Source organism: Haliaeetus leucocephalus, unplaced genomic scaffold, assembly GCF_000737465.1.
Source record: "Haliaeetus leucocephalus isolate CR32 unplaced genomic scaffold, Haliaeetus_leucocephalus-4.0 Scaffold317, whole genome shotgun sequence".
Lineage (NCBI taxonomy): Eukaryota > Metazoa > Chordata > Aves > Accipitriformes > Accipitridae > Haliaeetus > Haliaeetus leucocephalus.
Window position 1 is genome coordinate 7394114 of NW_010972753.1, and position 22096 is coordinate 7416209.

The window sequence follows — 22096 nt, forward strand, 5'->3', positions numbered from 1 at the left end:
CTCAATTTATAAAACTTCATGTAAGAAAAGAAAACCCCTCAGAGAAGACAAAGAACTTTCATTTCTTTTACATTTATTAGCAAGTCATTTTGATTACTTCCTTGGTCCAGGAGAAAATGAAGTCAAATAATGGCCTGGATGTCATTGCTGTTGGATTTTATTATCGTTTTAGGAGTGAGCACTGATTCACTGCAGCGGCCTCATACAGAGGCCAGCAATCATTTGTCCAGGATTACAATTTAAAAAATACATCTTATGTTCTGACTGTTATCATTGTCATGCAAAACCTGCTCCAGAGTTTATCAAGACTATCACAAAACTGTAATTTGTTCCTAGAGGAAGTAAAGAAAAAAACATCAGCAATATCCTCTAGCAAGAAACTATGTTGAGCTGTCAAGTGCCTTTCCACTTCAGAGGCATTTTGGATTTTTATGGCCAAACTGGTAATTCACACCAAATTGTTCCTTTTTTAACAAGTAATCCTTTCTGACAGAACCCATACATACTGTACTTGTCTTAGGTCCATAGGTCTCAAACTACACAATAATTTATTTTTCAAACTGAAAATTCCCATGTCTACACAGTATCATCTTTTATTGTCAGTGTGGTCTCACATGCTATTTATGTATATCTCTGCTGCTCAGTCATTATACCATGTAAGGACATATCAGTTTAGATATATGTTCAGAAATATTTTAACCCTACTGCAAAGATCTGGGACATGTTGGATCAGTTAATGTGGCACAGAGCTACTCACCTGTCAGACTCAGGTATAGATACAGCTCATCTTTAAATTTTATTAAGACATCATTGAAGTCTCATAATATTTTATCCCCTGAATTCCTGTGGTTAATATGATATTTATTATGATTCTCCTGGTTTCCTGAGGGGTAGCTGAAATGTGGCATGGGTTTCCAGCCATAAAGGGAATTAGCAGTTCTTGGTTGGGGATTGTGCATTGCTTCCTGTTGTGTGAACAACGTTAAAATCAACTCTGTAGTCCTAACTTAAATCATAGTCAGTATTCCCAAAATCCAATAAACGTGTGAATTGATGGCCTCTTAAATGCAGAGAGGAATACAGAGGGATATGCTTGGGGACCTCCAGAACAAGAAGAACGGGACAAAATGCTTAGAAGTAGACAGGTAGGAAATCAACTGGACGGGAAAGACTTGCTATGGCAGGAGATTAAAAAAAATCAAATAAAGTGCCCCAGTGGAGAGAGACAAGATGTCACTAAAAGCGGGAATTAAGATATTCTGGAAAGGATCAAGGACCCAAATTACGTGACAGTGTCAGGATGATTCTGAATCGTACTGACCCAGAAGACAGGCTTTGGATGACTCAATGGTAAACAGGAGCTGCAGTGTTTCTGAACAGAGGTGGCTGCTGCAGATCCTGTACATCCGTCTGAGTCCAGACATGGAAATCATATGTAATCCACAACTCAAGAGGCAAGATGACTACCAACATCAACATTTTCATATGAAATACAAAACAAATGTCTATAATTTAGCTTTTACTTATTTTTGCACAAACTGCTTATTTTTAGTTCTTAGTAAAAGACAAGTTATTTTTCTTTTGATTCAGGAAGGAAGAAAACATAACCATTGCTGATTCTTTTTTAAAACTTAGTTAAAATACAGTAGTGGATAAAACTCCATGAAAACAATACCCTTCTGGAATAGGAAGGAGACATTTTAGGTCAGTAACTATAGCTTCCACTGACAGTAACTTGTGAGATAACTGCGAATGAGAATTTTCAGGGAAGTGACTTAATCAATTAGGATTATCCATTTTAAATCTGTCAAAACGAAAAGCAGCCAGCCTTCAAATCTAAGGCATTTTCCTTTTCCATATGGTTGAGAACAGTGTCTAAAGCAGCTCAAGGCATACGTGATTTGCAGTCAAATATTGAACAAATGTAGGGACAAAAGCTTTTCCCTATAGCTGTTTGTCATAGGTGTCAACTGAAGAAAAGGTGGAGGAAAAAATCCTTGTGTATAAAGATGACGGTGAACAGATCTTCACAAACTGTCATTTGGTATCAACTTGAAGGAAAAAGAAATGAAAAGAGTTATTTTCTGACATAGGGCAGCAAGGAGTTAGAGAAAAGGTTAGAAAAATGTTCAAAAAAATTAGTAGCTCATTTTTTCCTGCAATCTATAGCTTTTTCTGAGGGAAAATATTGGATCTCCAAATTTAATTTCATTATTAGATATCTTCCTAATGTATAAAGACTAATGACCACAAAACTTAAAAGAAAATGGTGATTCTTTAGAGGCAACAGATTGCAATGATTATGTGTAAAGAAAAGAAAGCTTGCACAGCCCATATCTATTGATGGTACTTGATTTCTTGTCCCTGTTTTCATCCTGAAGTAGTAAAAGAATAAGCAAAATAACATAAAGGAAATTCTGAAAATGTTAATTCAGAAATTTCAAAGTATTTTTTGCCATTTTTGATTGAACCAATACAATCATGTTTAAAGAATGTTTACTTATCCAGAACTCTGCAGAGATTTTTTTTGATTTCTTCACTGCTAAACATTTTAGTCACTGTGATCATCTAACTTGACCTAAATACACAGGAATTCTCAGAACTCATCTGAAAAATCAAGGTTCAGTCTCAATAACTCTTCTTGAACAAGAGAATTTAATTAGAAAAACCACATCTGCTTGATTTAAAATTTGCCAGTGATGGTGAATCCTCCACATTTCTTTGAGAATTGTTCTGAGAGTTAATTAAGCTCATTGTTAAAAACATGTTTCATTTTGTATTTGGCTACTGAATAACATTGACCTGGTTTCAGTCCCTGCTTTTCCTGTGAGAGTGAACACTGTTCATTACCAACATTCTGGTTTTTCATGAGGTAGAACAAATGAATCACCACCAAAATCCTCTTTGGTCAGCTAAATAATTTGGGATCACTGAATCTCTCACTCTCATCTTGAATCATTTAAACATGCCTGTATTGAAAAGATGAACACCTGTAGAAGGCAACACAGGCTAACGAACATTGCATACCAAATGGAGGGACTCTATAAGTAAAAAGGCTTCAAAGAGTTTGAAAAAAAATCCCACAGTATTTCTTTAATCAATAACAGGCAGAGATACCAAAAAGTGGGGAAAATAGCATTTCCACTTAATTCAGAGTTGGGAGAATTAGGTAAATCTGTGGATTCAAGAAACAAAAATAACATAAAAAATCATTCTTGATTTGGAAAAGGGACAAATCAGTAAGAAGAGAAGACTAATAGGATACAGTTGGTGATTTTACACTTGAAGAGATGTAAAGCAAGATGGGAAGATAAGGATCATCCAAAATTTCCTCAACAGCTACTGAAATGCTATTGTATTCTGTATTGTGGTCTTGCGCTATTGTGTGTGGTAAAACCGAATTGCTTGTTTGTGCATGTAGAAAACTTAATGTGTTATTCATACAGGTCTGAATAACAGTTCTTTTCAACAACTTCTTATTTTCCTATTTAATAGAAAAGAGAAAATTGTATACAACGGCTAGAAAAAGGAACTGTACAGCTTCTAACAGGACTGCGTGCAATTCAGTTTGTGGTTTCTGATGGCTGCATGTAGCAGAGGTAATACAAATGGCAGCAGACCTCAGGGAATAGCTTACATTATTGGTATTCATTGTGAAAAAGGCAGTGCTACCTGTAATTAATAGATACCAAATTTTATGGGCTACTAACCTTTGTTTTATCTTAATATCTATATGAAGCAGAAAATTATTTAATTTATAAGGGATTTTCAGTGCTTGTGAAGCAATCAGATAAAAGACAATGCAACATCAAAAGTTGTTGCAATACTATAGTTTTCACTTCAATGTACGAAACAAGCATATTTAATGTTAACATTCTTACAACACAAGCAGGCAAACAAGGCAATCACAAAACATGATTTGCATTTAGTAAGTTCGTCTATTACAAAAACCTCTCATATATTAACTAGACTGAATTTCACACCTTAAAGAGCAAATTAGTAGTTCCAATTGACAGATAAAAGAAACTAAGTCACATCAGGAAGTTTCATGGACTTCTTGATGGTTGCATGGAATAGCGTGCATTCTAAGTCTCCTTTTAGACTTTGTATGACAATTGTTTTCCAAATGCTTCACCAAACAACTACGAGAAAAGAGGATTTGCTTACCTTTCAGGCCTCTAGGTTTTATTTTTAAACAGTCATGGCTTTAGTATGGAAAAGCTTTAGTACACCTATACCTCTGTTTCTCTAGGTTAAAATGAATACAATGTTAAATACCTTCCCTCAAGTAAGTGGAGATTTGTGAAAATAAAATTATCAAGTACCTTAACAACATGCGAGGTTGGGAAGTACTTAAGTATCAGTGCGCTTTCATTACCTACTTAAATTTTAAAGTTTATAACTATTTTTGCACATACAGGTTTTACCTAAAATAGCTTATTAACAGTAACATCAGAAGTGTCAAATCCTTGGGCATAAACCACTGCCTGGTAAAATTAATGTCCCAGCAAGAAGAGTCCCAGAAAGTCAAACACTCTTCCAGCTTTGCTCTCATGAGCCTTTAAACTGATTGTCATCTCAAAAGATATCATTACCGCGCAAAGAAATAAGTTCAATTTCCCTCCACTCAGCAGAAGACAACATTAGACCAAGTGACTGTAATAAAGCATCTTATGTATGTTGTCAACATAAATTCTGATGTCCAATGAAGAATTTTGTGTTGTGTGCTTGAATGGTTGTGAGATATTACTCCTTGTGATAGTAAAGGTCATGATTCCAACACTTTTCAACTATTTGTAACATAAATCTTTGTTCTGCATTTCCCTAAGAATACCCAAAGTATGTCCTGTAGTCAATATCAAAATCCCTTCTGTTGGCTTATATACCATGACTTATGAGCAGGATAAGCACCACATTAAAATAGAGGCAAAGACTGAGTTACAGTTAAAGCACGTCCTCCTCTTTCACACGCAGCAAACACAGCAGTAGTGCCCATATTCTTTTTTTTTTCCTGGGTTGGTTTGGGTTTTGGGTGGGTTTTTTTAGCTTGGTATCAGTGACGCATTTAAAGAAATAAATATTGCTTAAACCTAAATATTATTGTAAGATGCAATATCGTTACTTATGTTGATAATTGAGGGTATCAGCCTCTGTTGGTCTTCATGTAAACAGGAAGGGTTTCAGCATAAATATTGTGAAAGCTGAAAATAAGGTCCTGTATGCATCATAAAAGAAAGAAGAGAAAGATAAATCAATTTTTACTGAGACTTATATGAAGAGGAAAGAGGTACTAGTGATATACATTCTTTTTGCAAATACACTCAGACAGGTACAATCCCAGTGGCTTTATCAAACCAAAATAGGCCCTGCCTAATCATTCAGGCTTTGTGACAGAAAAGTAAATCAGGGAATCCAATTCCCCCGGTAACTGAAAGATATCAATTTTTAATGAGAATGTGAATAATTTATTATCTCCCCCATAAAAAAATATTTTGAATAATTTGTTAATCTTAGTAATAGTACGACAAATTATCTAGGGAAGAGAATTAAAGCAGTGGAGTACTACGGATATGATGTTCATTTTAATTAAATTATTCCTCCCCTACAGAGAACAGTTTTAAAGACACCATTTGTCAAGAACTGGAGCTACAGTATTATTGATCCAGGTTATATCTTGTGAACAAGGAGAAATATATAATTTTGAGGTGAACATATAGATATTGGCATATTAAAGTATTTATCAAAATAATTAAATACACAAATAATCCCACTTTAATAATAATCCCACTTTAATTCACATCACAGGAATGAGAATACTTGCCTAACATACACATTTACATTTCCTGTAATTTCAGTGCAACTGAAGCAGATGTTTAAATTTAAATTTTTTGCTCTTTAGGGATTGTCTTACATACCTGAATTTAAACATACTCAAATATGCTACTGAATCAAGGAAATTCATCCATCAGTCAGAGCTGAACAAACCAAATGCATCTTTCCCTATCATGAATAATTTGTCTGACTTCTGAATGCAATTGTTAGCAGCTATTATTTCAATTAATGACACAGAACCAAACATTTTTTAAGTGTGTACAAAACTTATTATGGGATGTTTAAGGGAGAGAACACAGGAGGGAAAAGAGAAAGACCAAAATGGATGAGGGAGGAACAAGCATAGGAGAATAAAGGTAAAAGAGGATAAAAGATGCTGGTCGTGTAAGCGTGTGCTGGCCAGTAAAGCTGTCTGACAGCGCCTCAGGCTTGATCACTATCCTATACTCTTATTAAATCCTATGTCTATACTATGTGTAAGTACAGTCCCTATCCTGAGCCTCTGTGTGAGTTGGCCACTAGAAAAATTCCAACTGGACCAGCCAGCAAGTAGGATGAAGCCTGAGTGCCGGCTACTGGAGAGACTAAGTCTAAGACCAGTCACTGGAGAGAACAATGTTGTGCTGCTACCTAATATCAAGTCAGACTTGCCAGCAAGTAGCAGGAGGCCAGCATCTGGAAAGACTCATGGTCAGGACCAGTGACTGCGTAAAGGGCCTCCAGACTGAGCACGCATACAGGACAGGCTTAAATCCCTCTTAGGTTTCAAGAGACCAGCAGACATGCATGTATTTGCGAGCTGAGTGAGTGAACCCATGGGTATGTTCTCCTAGCGAACTTTGAGCTGGACAAGCCAGCAAGTGGGAGCAGACCAGCATCCCGAAAGACCCACGGTCTGAGCCGGTGACCCGATAAGGAGCCTAGGAGCCAGACACGAGCATTGGAGAAACTTAAAAGTCTATGCTAGTATTTAAAAGATCTGGGGGGGTGTTAGTGCATCAGTAGATTGAAGGTGTGTGCATGTACCTCCAGCACAGTTCAATCCTAATCGGCCAAACACCAGCAACTGCAGCAGGCTGCCCACGCTGTTCATACTTACATGAGAGCTGACATTTTTTTAGGGGTGTGCTGGTAAAGGCACTCATTTCTGTGTTACTCTGTGTGTGTGTGTGTGCATCTGCTGGTCTGTCTGCAGGAAAAGCTGCTCAGCCTGGCTGCTGGATGGGCAGGAGAAGCCCCTGGCTCGAATTTGGCTCCAGCAGAAGGAGAAGGAGAACCCTTCGCGGTCCCAAAGTCTGCTGGATTCTTACCTCTCACGGTCTGAGATTCACGTTGGTTTTAAGCATACTAAGCCTTTCACTACATCATAGACCCTCTTAAATGTTAAACCTCCTAATTCAGCATGATTTTTTCTGCTACCGGCAACAGTTTTGGATCTAGCTATTGTGTATACTGCTAAACTAAAGTCCAACCAGTGCTGACTGCACCAAGAAGTAGGAAATACGTATCTGCATGCCTAGCACACTGACAGCTTTCCTAATCAATTCAAACAACTAGTCCTGGGGACTTAGTGACTAAACTAAAAAAAAAGAAAAAGATAACCAGCTTTCCTTTCTATTCCTTGCTGACTGGAAGTCAGATTGAGATTTCATGTAATTCCAACTGAGGCTGCTGTGTAAGAACATTTTTAGAAAGCAACAGAAATATGTATCTATTGAAGGGTTGTAGAACTATGAGAAGGTAGACAAAAGAATTCATAGAGCTCTGGAAAACGTGTAGAAGCAAGGTTAATTACTTGGCAGGATAAGAATGGAATGATTTCATTGTATAAGTTTGACTTGTGTGATTGGGTTTTACACAAATACAAGATAAAAAAGAGATGCTCCTGTGTAACATACCAGGGTCTGTGCTACTTTACACTAAATTCCAAAAGACAGTCCAGGCACATCCCTGCTGTTCACAGTCCCTCAATACTGCAGTTACACAGAGTACCAAGGGTTTGCAAAAAGGTCTTAGAGTTGTCTTTTAAATACCTGTGCCCTGTGACTCCTCACATTGGCACTGGAGCCTGGACTTCTAAGAACATCTGATGCTACTTCAGATGAGAAAAAAAAAAAAAAGGGTCAGAGCAGGGATCATCATACTGAAATAGATATACAAAAAGCTTAACACTTGGGAAATAAAACTTTTAAAATGAAGCTGAAGTACACAATGCTCCTGCAAGCCAGCTAAATCAAATTCTGATTAAGAAAAATCTTAAGGGTTCACTGACTTTAAAGCATGAGCCACTATATTGGGAAGAATTCTGTTACCACTGTGGGTAAAAACTGTCATTTAGCTACTGAATGCATATATAGAGAGAATTTTACTTTCCCTTTGCTTTTGTCTTATATTTGAGACCCATTCTTCATTGACCAAAAGAAAAAAAAAAAAATCAATGAAAACATCTTACAAAAAAGTTATAGAAAACTCAGTGTTGGAAAAAAAAAAAAGAACATTAATTCAACAGTGTAATTATCAAGCACTCTTAAGGCATAAAAATTCAAGGTTGAAAGCTCAGTTTCAATACTGCCTTCCAGCATTTATGCTTTAAAATAAAATCTTTGCCCCAGACAGTTACTTAATAAGATTAGTTTAAATTGTCTTTTCTCTCCAGGACAGAATATAATAATTAAAACAAAAAAGACATTAAACTTCAAACCAACTAGCTCTTCTTCCCCTCAACCCCTCAGACCATCTTGTGAAAAACATCAAATTTTATCATGATCTTCCATCTCCAAAAGTTCTTACACAAAAGTTTCAATTTCTTTCCTACACATACCTCCTCATTTAAAAATACAGTATGTTAAGGTAATGTTTTCAAGAACTCTATAATTGTTTTCAGCCACTTCTTTAGGAAAAAAGATCCATGCAATTGTTTCATTTTTTCCATACATTTTGCTATTAATATCAATACCAGTAAGGTGGTGGGGGGGGTGTTTATTTCTTTTTTAGTCCTCTGTCCACTTTCAGCAAAGTTAGACATAGATCTCCAACACTCCTTCAATGGTTTGCGGAACTCAACAGCTGGATAGACACGGAAAGTCAACTTAGAAACACAAAGGAAGAAAAGCTACAGCAGACTTAACAGTTGTAGTTCTCAGTTGGGAAATTACTAGCTAGTTTAGGGAAGGGGGAAACTTAGTCTTTAGTGTATATTGGGGGTGGAGCATGGACATAAAAGGGTCTTGCACAAATGAATTAATGGAAGACAGAGACATACTGTGATTATTCCAAGAGCTGAGGACAGGAAAAACAGATATAAGATAGAAGTCTAGAAAATCGAGCTTCTTCAGTTCTGCTGCTCAAGAAACAACTGTTTGATGCTGCTGGTAATTTCCCCACTGTGCATGTGCAGCTGGAAACAAAAGATTAGTGCAGATAATTTTTTATAGCTAATTTAGAGCTAGACATAGATTTACTGATTAATTTATAGGATGAAACAAATCTCTGTCTCTGGAGTTTTCATTGGGTTTATTACCTAAACAGGTGAAGACTAGAAGCAAGAACCAGGAAAAGTGGTGGGGAGGAGGTAAGTAGTTCTGTCTTATTCAAGGACACATTCTGGCTCCATCTTGTCCATCCACAGCTGTTATCAAATAGATTAGCAGCAATATGCTATTCTAAGTCAGAATTAATCATCTTTTCATTTTCTAGCTCTATTGAAATTGAAGGAGATAATTTCTTATTAAGTTCTAAAACACAGCAGATATTTTTAAATAGAGAAATAGGCTAAGATAATGTGAAATAACAGCCTCCCTTGAGGCTGATTTGCATAGTTTAAATGCTCTGAAGTGCTATACTCTGGAAGTTCAGTAACAAATTGTGAGATTCTGAGGAAACCTACTGCATGGCCTAGCTTAAATCTGTGAGGCAATTATAGCTTGAAAATCTGTTTTCCATGATAAATCCACATGGGAAGTCTTATGTGGATTTGCATGAGACTATGCAGAAGATGGGCTTCTGATGTCTTCCCTTCTTTTATTTGCATCCTGAGTATCTTTTTTTCCTGCGTCTCCTTTTGCAACATCAGGAGAGAATGCTGAAGTAGATAAACCATTTCCTTACATAGTCAAGGGAATGTACTGTTCTACTCTTTCAATTCAAGGGATTGTTTTTAAAAGAACAGTAACAGAGACTTTCTGCTTATTCTTACAGTGCTGCCTTTCACTTCATTAACTTTAAGTTATTTCGCTAAAACAGTTGCCTGCATTTGCAAAAACACATAAAGATATGTCCACACCATATAATTTATAAAGATAGTAAAACTCAAAGGAGAAAAGAGTGTATATAACAGGCCCTATAAATACATATAAAATACGGCCTGAAGACATTCCAGAAAAGTACAAAGAAAAATCTTTAAGTTTTATTGTTCATTGTATTAGAATATTTCATGTTTTGACGTACCAATATGCCAGGCACCCCCGTTTCAGTGCTGAAAAGCATATCACTCATTAACACTATAATTCCCACTACCTGTAACTAGGCTTTCCTATAAGAATTTCTGAGGACAGATTCCCCAACTATTCATTCACATGGTCAGTATGCACGAATGCCTTAAAACATGACACAAAAATGTCCCTACTGATCACTGATTTTCTCAGTGTGAGGGAAGTCTTAGATGTGCTGTGGCTTTAGAGTCCTCTCCACGGTTTCCCGTGCTGATAGTAGAGACAACCTGCACTCAAGAATGCCACCAGCCAGAATGCATTGACTTCATCAGCATCATATCACTCTGGAGACAAACATGGCTTAGACTGCATCACTGGTGTTGCCATGTCATGTCCCAGTACTGACACCCTCTTTAAAAAAGCATGCTTCTCTGTCAGCTATAATGTAAGAACGCTGCTTTTTTATAATGGTTTCACCTGGTTGAGAGAGGTAAGCCAGTGGGAATCAGCAATCAGGAAACTGCCACATACATGGAGTAGGAAAGGGGTCCGATGCCTTCCCTTCTGCTGGAAACTTCACAAAGCAAATTGCATCTGTACAAGCTTCTGAGTGCCATGATGGCACTTCAGAGATAACAGAACAAGGGAAGATGCTAGCTCAAGGATTAAACAAGGCAACAGTCATACAGATAGGCCAAAGGTGTCCAAAGATGGCCAAGAAGGAAAGCCATTCTGTCTTGCATACACTGTGTTCAAGAAAGCTGCTATTTTGTAGTGAGCATAAACAATAATTTCTTCAAAAGCATATGTAATCTTCAGAGTAGCAGTTCACCTGCCTGTGATGGCAAAGCCTAATTAGGTGCAGCACAGCACCACAAATTTGGATTGATTTTACTGGGAAAATTGGCAAGGTGTGAGAAAATACCTAATCCTTGCAAGAAAAGAAAGGTAAAAACATAGACAAAATGGTAGTAGCATCTCAAGGACACAGTATGAAACTACTGAAATTAAATGGTATAAAAATTCTATGAAAAGAAAGCGAAGAATCAGAAGGTGGCAACTCAGCAACATCATGGATCAACCCATTCCAAGAAACAGTGGAGGCTGAGCTGTCCCCAAATGACTGATGACAACCTGAGCAGCAAAGATACATCCCGTGTCTCACTGGGAATACTGACCATATTAATACCTAGCCTAGCAGCATGTTAGTCCTAGTTATCTAGTGCATCCATTAGCCAATAAAACAAAGCTCTGTATTCTAAAATTACACAAATCCTGCTTGCAAAGTCTCTTTGTGCACAGCAAAAGATGCCCACCCCAAAAGTGATCCAGTGAGGAAGGAATCTCATGACCCCAAGGTGGAGGACATGTACGTCTCTCACTCAAAGGACAATTCCAGTGAAGATGGTATCACAATATTCTCATGAAGCTCCTGGTTGCCAGACCACCAACTCTATGCGACCTCCATCAGTCAGGGACAACCCACCAGTCTACAATGGGATACGGCCTGTCAATAAACCTTTCTCTGACAGACTGGTGCTGAGGACACGTGGCCCATAAATTTTTCTACTAGGTAACCAACAACCAGTAACTCTCCATTTAGATGCAGTCTGTGATCAGCCAGCCACTGTCCTGTATTCATAGTAACATAGCAGAACCCGAGCTAAACCTGCCTTTGCACACTGAATCGATCCAGGAGTTAATCCTGGACCCTTCCCAGGAAGGCAGCCCTAACAGCGACTTAGGAGCACGAACAGAAGAAGCAGCAGGGTAAAAAATGGGGACACTAGAAAGCAAAACCTGATCTACTAAACTGCCCTTTCCCAAAAAAACCAGAAGACAGTAGAGTAGAAAGAAAAGATGAGTTGCAGTCCTGTGAGCTCAATGCACCCACAGCTTGGAGAACGGTACTAGTGGGACCCACTGATGGTTGACTTCAGAAGACCGCCTGCCTGCTCCTTGCCTTCATTCCTTTCTGACCTCATTTATTCTCCATCTATGATGAAACCAACCTACCAGTCCCATGGTCCTAGATATGAAGAGTCAGAGAGATGTCTGACACCTACCTGCAAAGCCTTCTGCATAAATGGTAGCCAGTCTTGAAACAGTTAACACACCCATGTGTCACAGAGCTATTTGATCAGAAAAAGGGTCAGCAGGGAAAGAGAAAACTCAATCCACCAACCTCAACCCTAAGTTTCAGTGCAGCCCAGGTTCAATTCAAACTGCTCTACCTAGTTTTACATAAGTTTCAAATTGTTTTCATACATTTATTGTGGCCACTACACAATAAGAAAGTCATCTCTCTACATTCAAGTTTAAAATCTTCCTCTCAAATAAACCCAGACTAGAAGTTATTTACACTATCTAGAAGATGTCCGAGAAAATCTAAATCAAGAATCATGAACTTTGTTTTTCCATATGCTACCATCTGCACCATGGGCATTAGAGGTCACTCTCATTGACAGAGGCAGCTTTTGACTTGATACTAGGCTGTATAGTTCCTGAATGAATCTTGTGTAGCACAAGTAATTAATGTACCACAGCTTACGAACTATTCATGTGAATGAACTATTCATCTGTTGAGGAGTTTTGCTCAGAAAAGCGAAACTTGATAGTTTCCAAAGGTGAAAATTCAGGGAAGGCAGTAACATTATTGAAAGAACATCAAACCTAAAGAAAAGTAGCAAAAATTCATCACAAAGAAAGAAGACTTGAATAGATAAATTCCTAAAAATAGGAAAATACTTAGACTAAGGAAGTTCAAAGGAAATCTGGCACCTGAATTCTCCAGTATTTCAATGGAATTTTAATTCCTTCAGCTTCCCTGTGAAAATGTGTGCCAAAAAGAAGGAAATATTGAATCTAAAACCCTGAAAAGGAGGAAAACTTTTTTTTTTAAGTGAATCTCCTAATTATCCTGACTTATTTTAGTTTGGTTTACAGTGAGGTCTCAGTGTGTGTGTCCTTCTCCAGTTAATTTAATTATTAATAACTCTTTATGAAGATAAAAATAGGATAGTATTGTGTATGTACCTGGTTGTTCTGTCTTTTTATTGCTTGAATGTCCCTTTCCTAAAGAATCAATTATATATATGAATATTGACTACTTCCTGACAGTTGTGTAAGTTATAAAGTGTACAATTATTTCTGTTTGTTGTGAGCAACAAGACCATGCTCACAGAATGCAGCTAAAACATGGAAGAGGAAAGAGAGCTTAATATTTTCCAAAACCTTTTCAAAATAGTCTGCTAGAATGGAGAACTATTTCTCACAGCTCTTTTTTTCAAGCTCTTCAAGTCATTTTGTGGTAATGAAAGCATTATAAAAGAGACAGAGATAGAGTCTTCCTAGGAACTAAGACAACCAGGAAAATCAAGTATGTTAGCTTCATTGTTTTTCAGTCTTTGAAAGCAATCACAAGAAAAAAACAGATTGTGCATGCAGAATTAGTGAAAGAGAAAAGCAGATGCAAATAAGTATAGAATTAAACAATGAAGTCTTGAAATCTAACATTTTAGAGAAATGGCCTGATGACATGAACAAAATTTATGCCATTTCTTAGGGGAAATTATTTTAAAAGTCAAATTATCCATAGTCATAGTGGACTGTGCATGACATAAAAAGTACACTAAAATGCTTTCTCAAATATTGTTGAATAAAATATGAAACTATAATAGTAACATGCTTCCAAAGTGCATACACAGAATTTTAATATCTCATATCCGATTGCCATCAAAGTGGTTTAACACTGCTGGCAGCTTTTTGGAAAATGTCTCCCTAATAGTGTATACATTTACAGAATACGTTTTGTCTTTCTTTCCCAAGTGCTTGGGAGAGTTAATAAATACATGTATTTTACACTACAGCAAAGTTAGAAGGCAAAATTAAATAGCTAATCATAGAGATCTCAGTAAAAAGGGAAAAGAGATGAACACAGAAGAGGTGACATGACAGTTTAAAATACAGAAGTTCCTAAATATAAATTTGTGCTGAAATGTGGAAAGAGGTGTCTAAAAAACTAGGTTCAGCTAACTGCCCCGTTTACTGTTCGTTTGATGCTATGACAAGTCATTGACAACAGCCAGCCTATTTGACCATCTGGAACATCAGCTAAGCTGTAAAACGCAATGACCGGAGGGTGAATGGAAAATGAGATCACAGCTTCAGTATTAGGACGAGGTGAAGTAATGCACTCTGTGTTACTGGGAAACAGTACCAAGTAGTCTAGAAGACTTATGCTGCTACTGAGAAGCCGAAGCAGGAAAAAAGGATAGTCTACCATGAGTAAGAATTTCATAGCATGGCTAATATTTGGGCTTTTTTGTAAAAGTACAATGAAAAACTGAGTCCAAGATTCTCAGCCTATCTCACTATTTCTGAATTTCTCCCTTCGGTTTTTAGAGTCAATGAGGAAAAAACAAGTAATTAGCAGCAAGCACAGATTTTCCACAAGTATAAATGTTGCTCATAAAATGACCTTGCAATCATATTCCAGCAAGACTCCTAAGAAGAATATTTGGTTCCAACATGTTTTCAAAATATTCTTTCTTCATTATAGGGAACAGTGGTAAAGCAGTAACACCTGCATCTAATCCACACTTCATCTACTGTTAAGTGTAGGGAAAAAGAAGCACAGAGTCTTTCCATAAAAATGATTCTTAACATGATTCTACTGTCCCTGACTTGTGAGTGAGACCAGGTGTAAAAAAAAGCATGCATCCCCCAGTCTTATGGCCTCCCAACAAGGGAAATTAGGCTGCAGAATCCTCAGAGCAAAAAGAATTACATCATGAAAATATTTAAGACATAAAAGAATAAGTAGTGGAAAGTACAATTTGTAAAGATCACTTTGCTGCTTTAATATTTCTGTCAAGTGATTGCTCTATCAGTTTTACTATTTACATGAATCAGATTGTTTTGGACAGTTCCTCACTGCTTCTGTGAAAAAAATATATATAAACTCATGAAAACAGTTGCAACTTGTATATATGCCTCTGTAAAATGTACATATAGAAAATGATATGACATCCAGATCAATTCTTACATCTTTTTCCTCTAAATCCTTCTTTCTATGTCATCCAGAAATATTGTTGAGGCATAGTAAGCTTCAAGGAGAGAAAACAAAAACAGTTCCTTGCTGGGAACAGCAGGGTCTGCAACATCCTTTACAAAATAAAGGTGTGGCAAGTACATCTTCAGGAAAATCGCAGTATATGGCGAATTTTTGAATGAAATTGAAAACAAGTCACCCTCATTTCATTTTTCTAACTCAGGTCTTTAATTTGAGATAGACACCATTTCTTCAAGGAAAATGGTATCGTTTATTCGAAAATCTATATTAATGTGAAATGGATGCTCACACATACGTTTTTGTGGGATACTAGCAAGGAAAATTATTTTCTTTGGTAAATAATTTAAGATATAAATAATTTATCTGTCTGTTTTGAAATCAGAAAGTATATCTGAGAAGGAATCTATAGACATAATTATTCAGAAAAACATTTAAATATTCTGTGTAAATGCAGAAATATACCTATTTCGTATACTTCAGCAATGAATAACTCATAATGATTAAAATATGTTAGCTTTGTGGTAATCTGAGCTTTAACATAACACTAGATAAATTGAATAAATCCATTGCTATAATATACAAGTCATAAATAAATTTTGGTAAAATTACAACACTAAAGGCAATTCAATCCTTTCCTATCCTACCTCAGATCAGACATAACCAGCAATGTAATCTAAAATTTAATTCAAAAAAAATACCAAATAGTTTAATCCTTTCCAGATAGTTCAGGTTTATAGTTTATAGTTTCTATTGTCACATTTGACATTATCAGGAACAACATAGGAAAATACAGAAAGTAGTAATTTGCAACAGAAAAGTTTAAAAGACTGGCAAGTCTGAAGAGAAAGATAAGCATATCTAGAACCAAATCACTATGAAGTCTATTTCCTATTTTGCTTTCTGTTAATTCAGTAAAAAGTAAAAGCAGTTATAAATGCTTAACTCATTTATTTTTGGAATTTCTTACCCCTTCCATTTCTCCTTAACTGATCCTTCAAACTAGGAAAATTTTCTTTTTAAAAGAAATTTATTAGCAATTACATGTTTTTTCTTCCTGGTGCTTCAGGTTTTAGGAAACTGTGACTTGTTGCAGGATAAATTGACAAAATAAGTATTGATAATAGTTTAAATATATTTAAAAGATTACTTTTCAAGTGTATTCATTTGCACTTATTACAAAAACATACAATTTCTCATAAAAAAAACTTTTAAGAAGCTTTTCCATTTATATTTAATTAAGAATTTTAACAATTGACGCTTTTCTACCTAGTATTTCATAAAGTTTTTTTATAGTGGTGTTGCTCATCTTGACAATCCTAAAATACAACTATATTGATATGGATTTAATCTCTTAATTCAAAGCCTTTCCTCGGAATACATCAAGACTGGATTACTATAAGGGCTCATTCACCCTTTTTATGTCATACTTGTATTACCTATTATGAGGTCAGGTTGCATCCCTCTTCTTTCTTTTACACATAATCATCACTTTGACATCACACATGACATTGGTGCTTTGATGGTAAGACATTATTTATGAAAGAAAACATATTTCAAAAGTCCAAGAAAATCATTGCAGGGATGAGGAAAAAATAACTGTATAAAAATGAACAATACATACTTCAGAAGAGCTTTACTGGATGCATCTCTGATTATTACTTACTTACTCATTTATTTTAAGTAAAACAAACAAACTTCATTGACATGGGCTAATTCTTGTTTCCACAAGGAGCCAGATTCAACACATCAACTGGCGAGTTGCACTCAACAAAATACCGAATTTCATACACACTCTAGATTTCAGGGACCATACGAGATCACACCTTGTAAAAAATTCAAAGTAGAAGTCAAGAAATTACATACCTCGTGGTTGTTTAAGCAGAAGATGGAAAACAGATTCCTTGTTGGTGGATTTGGATAGGACAGATGCACTGAGATGACAACTGGACAGCTCCTGATCTAAAAAAAAATATTTAAAAAATCACTCAGGGAAATTCATTTAGAAGTCAAAATTGATTGAACAATATCCCTAATAAAACAGCTCCATAGACAAAGGTTTTAAAAAATACATTCTCAATGGGAGCGCATGGGCCTTTTTTTCCCCCCTGTTGCTTAATGGTTCTCTCAGTATTTTCTTCATTGTGATAAATAAAATTATAGATACAATATGGAGATCTTAAATAGAATAAAAATAAAATAACACACCATCGAGTAAACCCAAAGTTTAAAATGTTTTCAGTTAAATAACATCTAGAGATTACAAAAGAAATTGTTTTCTAGATAAAAAAAAAAATCAAATGGCCAAGAAAGCCCATGGTGATATGAAACATGTAAGAGAAAGCTTGAGAGAAACAGGTTCAGGACCAGCAGTACGGCAACAGCTGCAGACAAGAATTGCTTTCTTGATGACAAGTTACTGGATCAACTAACAGATTACTTCATAGAGACAGAGGATGTAGGCATTACTTTGATTGTTTTCACTGATTACTGTCAACGGTGTGGATAAATGAAAAATGAGATAGGAAAAACTGGTTCGAAGTCTGATTTTATAAACGGGTTTTGGAGCTGTTCAAGCAACCAAAGGTGTCCTGCTAAAAGAATTGACACTTGCAGGAAATGCCATGTAGGAAATATATCTAGCAGTTAACTTCAAGAATCTGAGCCCAATAGATAGACTATATCTGAATAATACGTCATATTAAAGGGTAGCAACCCAGAATGATGAACTGCTGATAGGAAGATATGATACACAGGAATGCATCAAACAGCCAGGGGGAAGACTGTCATTTGGGGTTACGGAACAAAGTTAAAATAGCTTTAAGGAACAGAACAATGAGCGAAGATGTTCAGGAAGGCAAACAAAAGCTCCCCTGGAAATATCAAACTTCTTGCTTCTTGTGAGAACAAAAACAGCCTCAAAATTAGTTTACCTCAAGAACAAAGTTTCAGGTGCTGGAAACCAGCTTAGAGGTTTGAAACAGAATTTGCAATCTATAGGGAAATACTTAAAGAATTGAAAGACCATTTCCAAATATGAAAAAATGGCTGCAAAAGAAAAGCCTACACACCCCATTTTAATACATCGATAAAGGAACTATCTTTCCATCTTTCTTGACCTGAGATACTGCAATGGCAGAAACGAGCTTAGTGTGAAAGCTTTCCCTATAATGCTAATTATTCTGAAGGAATTCTTTTCTATTTTTTTGTCTGTGATGCAAACAAGCTGAATCCTGTAAATATCCCCTACGAGAAGAGTTTTCCAAAGTGTAAAATATCTGTTATTTATTTTTTCTTTATATCTGTCTACATAGTCAGCTAAAAAGTAATTTTCACAGAACTAGCTAACTAAACTCTGGAAATCTTTCTTTTCTATCTGAAAAATAATTTCACTGTATAAAATTAAAAGCACTATGTTATGTTTCGTGATGTTTCACAAATGCATTTATCAGTTCAGAAGTGAATTTATATATTGCATATTATTTTTCTAATTGGTAGCTAACATCACGGTTTGAATTATGCCAAAATCAGCACAAAGTGATGTTAGCACTTTTATTCTAAACTGATTATCCACATTCAAAACCGATTTGAAAAATAATAAATTTTTTCACATTTCTCTTACTTCATTCTAACACTGATTTAAATATATGCAATATTACTTATGTCCAGTGTATTTTACCTGAAAGAAAAATAACTGTTACTAGCAGACTTACCTTTGAGTATTTAGTTCAGTTACATAATAAAGTCAGAGCAAGCAGCTTGAAAACATTTTGCAATGCACATTTTGAAAGTGGCAATCCTCGTTTCGAAATCTTTGTATGGAAAAAGACATGGCCAAGCTACTGTGCGTGCAACCTTATCTTGGAAATAAGGTAGGATTTAATAATCAAGAATATGAGACAGCTATTTTAATATGACTGTGCACACACTCTTACCCAAAGCAATCTTATACACTGCCACAGATATCAGTTTTCATAAGGTAGATAACACTGGATTCCAGAGAGGAACCAATTTACCTCCCTTATCTGATTCCTAATTACCACTGTAGCTTTAATCTTTTATTTGATCATGGCCCTTCAAAGTTTGAAGTGAATAGCCTCTAAAAAACTGTTGCACTTTTTTCTTGAAGCTTCAAAATACATTTGGCCCATTGAAAACATGAAATTAAATTATCCATGTCTTTGTCGGTGACATGGACGGTGGGACTGAATGGACCCTCAGCAAGTTTGCTGACGGCACCAAGCTGCGTGGCGCGGTCGACGTGCCGGAGGGAAGGGATGCCATCCAGAGGGACCTGGACAGGCTCGAGAGGTGGGCCCGTGCCAACATCATGAAGTTCAACAAGGCCACGTGCAAGGTCCTGCACGTGGGTCGAGGCAATCCCAAACACAGATACAGGCTGGGCGATGAGTGGATTGAGAGCAGCCCTGTGGAGAAGGACTTGAGTGTGTTGGTTGATGAGAAGCTCAACATGAGCCAGCAATGTGCGCTTGCAGCCCAGAAAGCCAATCGTATCCTGGGCTGCATCAAAAGAAGCGTGGCCAGCAGGTCAAGGGAGGTGATTCTCCCCCGCTACTCTGCTCTCATGAGACCCCAAGCGAAGTACTGCATTCAGCTCTGGGGCCCCCAACACAAGAAGGACATGGAGCTGTTGGAGCAGGTCCAGAGGAGGGCCACAAAGATGATCAGAGGGCTGCAGCACCTCTCCTATGAGGACAGGCTGAGAGAGTTGGGGTTGTTCAGCCTGGAGAAGAGAAGGCTCCGGGGAGACCTTATAGCTGCCTTCCAGTACCTAAAGGGGGCCTACAGGAAAGATGGGGAGGGACTCTTTAACAGGGAGTTTAGTGATAGGGTGAGGGGTAATGGTTTTAAACAGAAAGAGGGTAGATTTAGATTAGATAGTAGAAAAAAGTTCTTTACTGTGAGGATGGTGAGGCACTGGCACAGGTTGCCCAGAGAGGCTGTGGCTGCCCCATCCCTGGCAGTGTTCAAGGCCAGGTTGGATGGGGCTTTGAGCAACCTGGTCTAGTGGAAGGTGTCCCTGCCCATGGCAGGGGGGGGGGAACTAGATGATCTTTAAGGTCCCTTCCAACCCAAACCATGCTATCATTCATTCTAACCAAAATAAATCATTACAGGTATTAACAAACCACTAACACTTAGGGACAATTCTTAAACAGGTGAACTCTGCGGGGTCTGGTTTACACTGGAGATTTCAGTGGTATCAATTATTTATATCAGTTTCGTTGCTTCCATAAAGTCTTAGTAGAAATATTATATAGTGGTATTTACAGAAGAGCAGTAACATTCAACTTGAAACAGCTGAACTAGTACAAATGGTTGCTAAACCATCTGTAACAAGAGTTTGCATACTCTGTAGCTCTGATCATTGGCTCATATTGGGGAAAATTACCTGCTGTCAAATAAACACTGCTCCCATGAATATTCTTAATGTAGCTATGAATGCTTATATGAATAACAGCTGCAGATTTAAGCCACAGATATGTATCTAAATCCTGGGAAGAAAACTTATTGCTATTAAATTCAGTAAGAAAACACCAAGTTTTTGGAGGTCCAAGATTTTACCCCTTCATCACAAATTATCAGATGGCAGGTAGTTTTACTTGCTCTATATTTATCCAAAATAAAAGACTGTACTACAATATCAGTCAAAATTCACAGAAAGAAACCTTTCTGAGAAATAATGCTCTTGGGTTTGACAAAGCTTCAGAAATGCAAATGACAGCTTCAGAAATGGTCCGGATATGACAATTTCCAATTAATTTCTATTTTAATTCCTGAACCGTGCAATTTTAAACATAATTTCACATCTATCTAGGGCAGAAAGTGCCTATGAAATATTACTTGAAAACAAGATACAGATAACTTCTGTAATCTTCTTTAAGGCATTAAGTAAACCTATAAATGTTGATCTTTATTGCTTGTACACTTTAATTGAGAGGCCCTATTTTCATTGTTGTCACTTCTAATTCTCTTAAGCAGCAGCACATGGTCTGAAACACAATTTGCAAAGATCAAGATCAATTAAACATTTCATTCTGCCTTCAGACTTGCTAGTTCCTGTTGATTTCCCCATTCTGCCCTCTCTCTGGCCTCCAGTAATGCCAGCAATGAGCATGATGAGTCCAGCGCAAGATTAAATAAAGGAAGGCATTCCAATAATTTGCTTTAATGCTAAAATATCAGGTAAGACGTTTCAAAATGGGAGTAGTCTGGGGTTTATATTACTAAACCTACAGTTTTAAGTGTCTGTTCTCAGAGATGGATTCAAAAACTTGTGGATTTGAGTTACCTGCCGACAAGGGTCATTTCTACTCTTTGGATTAACATTTTTCAGGGAAAAAAACAGGTTTTAAGAATGACTAGGCTGTCACTCTTTAAGGAATAAATTAAGACTACTTCCTATTTCAGACTAAAATGTTTGTGTTTAACTAATTCACATGGAAGGTTACTATTGTTATGTCTGAAGTAATATTACTGTCATTCCTAATTTGCTTGTATTTTCCCAAGTGTATTCTTGCACTGGTATGAGAGATCTTAGGACAAAAATAGGCTCTTCATATCAAAACACATTAAAATAAAGTGTAGATTATCACAACATGGGTAAGAGATCCGGTCTTCTCCATAACTTAGGACTGCAAATAGTCTTGAAATAATGTATAGTTTTGGACATCTCATTAACAAACTGATACAACCAAAATAAACAGGGAAAAAAGGGGGGGGGGGGGGGGGGTTTTGGGGA